The sequence below is a fragment of the Dermacentor variabilis genome, chromosome 7, assembly GCF_050947875.1.
Source record: "Dermacentor variabilis isolate Ectoservices chromosome 7, ASM5094787v1, whole genome shotgun sequence".
Lineage (NCBI taxonomy): Eukaryota > Metazoa > Arthropoda > Arachnida > Ixodida > Ixodidae > Dermacentor > Dermacentor variabilis.
Genome location: NC_134574.1, coordinates 25417987 through 25421941, shown reverse-complemented (window position 1 = coordinate 25421941; position 3955 = coordinate 25417987). Strand labels below are relative to the sequence as shown.

Genomic DNA, 3955 nt, shown 5'->3' with positions numbered 1-3955 from the left:
TACCAAAGAAAGAAAATCGAAGTTTAACTGGAAGTTGTGGAAGTTCAACGATGGGCTGTTAATGAACGAATCCTTTTGTGAAAGCGTGAAGCAAAAGTTAGATAATTTGATCGAAGCCGAAGATGGCAACGTGCTAGAATTATGGGAGAACTTTAAACAAGGAGTCAAGATGAGTGCTATAGAAGAAGCCACTAAAGAGAAATTTATTAAAAGGAAAAAAGAAAATGAAATGCAACGTGAGCTTGATTTTTTGTACACCGTGGAAAGCGAGAGACCTGGGAGCCGAACAAAAGAAATAAGACAACTGAAAAGCCAGCTTGAGCTTATCGAAGAAGAGAAGTTCAAAGGAGCAGTTATAAGGGCACGAGCTGAAAGGGTTTGGCTAGGTGAGACACCTTCTAAACGAGCCTTATCTGACGAAAAGGCATACGCGAGGCGAAATGAAATCAGAATGATTCAATACGAGAACGAGATCACGAGCCAACCTCAAAAAATTGAAGAGGCATTTCTTGATCATTATAGCAAATTATTCGGGACTGTTAAAGACGTCACAGAAGAATTCAAGATGGACTTTTTGTCAAACATGCCGCAATTAGAGGAAGACATTCAAAAGCGTCTGGAGTGGCCTCTGAGCAACACCGAAGTGGAAGGAGCCATAGATGATTTAGTTGTAGGCAAGTCTCCGGGACCCGATGGACTCGGAGCGGCCTTTTATAAAGCCTTCAAAAGAGATGTCAGTGAGATCCTGTTACGGTTGTTTAAGGAGGCCTACGAGCAAAAACAGGTTCCTCCTTCTTTTCGGACATCGCACGTAGTTCTGATACCGAAATCCGAGGACCCAGAAAAATTGTTAGCTGTCGATGCTTACCGGCCGATATCACTAATGAATGTAGACTATAAGATATTTACAAGAGTGCTCGGAAAGCGATTACAGGGAGTGGTGACCAGAATAGTAGGGTCGCATCAAACATGCGGCATTAAAGGAAGGTCTATCAACACAAACATTCATATTGCCAGAAGTATTTTAGAATACTGTAACGACCTAGGTGAACACTGTGCCATGTTACAGTTAGATATGCAAAAGGCTTTCGACCGTGTGGCCCATAAAATTCTTTTCAGTATTCTAGAACACATAAAGGTAGGGGATTTGATCTTAGATGGGGTAAAGATGTGCTATCAAGACTGTACCGCCAGCCTCATTATAAACAAGGAGGTTACCAAAACCTTTAGCGTCCGGTCATCTGTGCGCCAGGGGTGTGGTTTGTCGCCTCTTTTATTCGCGATTTACCTAGAGCCGCTTTGTAGGAAAATCAAGAATGACAATAGAATATCGGGTTTCAGAGTGCAGTCCGCGGAAGTGAAAGTGCTGGCATACGCGGATGACATCGCGCTGTTTTGTCGGGATAAAGAAAGCATCGAAATCGCGGTCGCAGAGGCTTTATCATACTGCAGAATGACAGGCAGTGCTATAAACTTTGATAAATCCCTAGGGGTATGGATCGGCAACTGGGAAGACCATCCGAGTACGTTTGCAAATATCCGCTGGTCAGTCACGCCGGCAAAGTACCTAGGGGTGCCGCTTGAGCACTACCGTGACGCCGTTGATTACTGGAATGCCGAAACTGAAAGGGTTCGTGAAGGTACACTTAAATGGGGAGGCCGCAATTTCTCCATGTTTGCTCGTGCGACAGTGTGCAACCTGTTTGCCGTCGCTAAAATTTCTTACGTGCTCCAAGTGTTGTGCATGTCAAGGGCTAACATACAACGTTTACACAGAGTACTCGCAGTGTTTGTATGGGGTTCAAGCTGGGAGCGCACGAGTCGCACTAATCTCTTTCGTTCGGTTAAAAATGGAGGATTAGGTCTGGCACATTTGTTCATTAAGCAGATTGTGTCGAGGTTTGTTTTCTTACGGGACTAAAATGACCCATTTTTATTAACTATGTTTCAAACAAGGCTGAGCGAAGCTATACATGAGTTTATTGTATCGTCACATCGGTGCAGTCAAGGCAGAGCGCGTGGTTTCTTAAAAGAGGTAGTCTTGGCTTTTCAGCTGTTAAAGGTTCGGTTTTCCATGGAATACTTAAGTAGGGTACCACGAAAGCGCTTATATAAGGACCTGGTAGACATAATGTTGCCGGTGCCATTGTATCGCTCGATGTTCTGCATTGGACCTGAAAAGGACGTACTAAAAAGAGTAAAACGAATGCCAGTACGCCCGTCGGTAAAGTCCTTCTTTTTCCAGCTTCACACCAATACTTTACCTGTGAAACCATGGCTAGATGAAAAAGGCCTTTCCGTGCCTTGGAGCGTCAACTGTTTACTATGCCAAAAACCTGAAACAGTAGAACACATTTTTCTTGACTGCTGGGATGCTGTGTTCCATTGGGACATCTTACAGAGAACACTAAAGAAGGACTTGCCGATTACTCCATATGGGATTCGTTTCTTGCCTACTCTAAATGAAGACAATGTACCCTATGACATGTTCATGCTGGTGTCCTTACATAGTTTATGGAAAACTAGAATGGCTGTGAGACATGCTGAAGTAAATGCCCGGCCTGTTAGAGAATACTTCATTGAAAGCATTTGTCATATTAAGGAAATGTATAATTTGCAAAAAGAAAAACCAACATGGCTCAGTGTGATGACTGAGCTAGCGAATTTCAAGCGTTTTTAGCCCTGTGACTGCCAACCAGTGGCAGAGTTTTTGTCGTGACCGTTGTGTATTGATAAAATGTCTTGTTTTGTAGCCTTGTTGCCACGTCAGTAATAAAGAAAAAAAAAACTCATGGCTCAGTGGTAACGTCTCCGTCTCACACTCCGGAGACCCTGGTTCGATTCCCACCCAGCCCATCTTGCAAGTTGCTTTTTATTCATGAAGTGCCTGCTGGGATTTATCGCTCACGGCAAAAGCCGCCGACGCCGACGACACCGGCTTTTCTGCGACACGAGCTCCTTAACGCTGTCGCGTTAAAACTGCTGTAGTGGAAGTCACCCATACCGGCATATGGGCTCGAGTGAAGCCGGCGGCGGCTATCTTTCGAGGGGCAAGAAGCGGCCTGCCAAGAGCTTCGCAGCGCTGTTCCCCGACTTTCTCTGCAGTTTTTAATTGCTTGACGAATTTTCACGTTCTAATGCAATATTGTGGGCTGTGAGGCTAGCCATGTTGGGGGTCTACGGGTCGCGAATATCCGGGCACTGGGGCATTTTCGCAATTTATGGGCATCAATATGCAGTTGCCGCAAAGTAGAAAATGTTCCCGCAATTAGCGTTTGTTCACGTTCTTTAATGCAGTTTAGAAATTGGCCAATCAAGAAGGCTGTCGGAGCAAAACAGCAGTTAAAACCTAAAATAGTAGCACGAGAAATAGCAGTACTTGCAATGAACATAAGTATTCATTATTACCTTCATTATTATCAGGTGTTGCTGGTGCTTTAGCATCCTAATTGCATCGATTGTCTCGGAACTATGGTAGCGGTAATTTTATTTGAGCCTGAAATATAAAATATTACTTTATTCTAGAGCAAGCCAATGCTAATCTGCAACGTTATATTAAGGGACATTAAAGTGAAATATCATTTCTTCTGCATCAATAAATTACCGTTCTACAACACTAAAAAGCACCACTCTTACAACGATAAGACGTTTGGTAAGCCAGAAAAAGCGCAAGAACGAAATACGGGTGGCGACTCCTACTTAAGTTTCCGCACCTGGGGGCTGTGACGTCTTGCATTTTGATGGCATCTTCTAGGGCCAACTCATTATATATAGCGGTACAGAATGACTACGTTGTGTTCTAAAGGAACCAAATATTAAACATGGCAAGTTTCGGGAACCTTTATCTAGCCAACGCTGCCCAAATGCGAAAACATACGTTGGAATCCCTGACGTTACGCTGACGTACCGGCGCTGGGGTTTCGGCGCGGAATTCAAATATTGATACGTGGACCGT

General features: G+C 44.0%; 1 pseudogene; it reads left to right on the top strand.

The window, feature by feature from the left end:
* Positions 1 to 1403: 1403 nt before the first annotated feature.
* On the top strand, positions 1404 to 2807 carry LOC142587372 (uncharacterized; annotated as a pseudogene).
* Positions 2808 to 3955: the final 1148 nt, after the last annotated feature.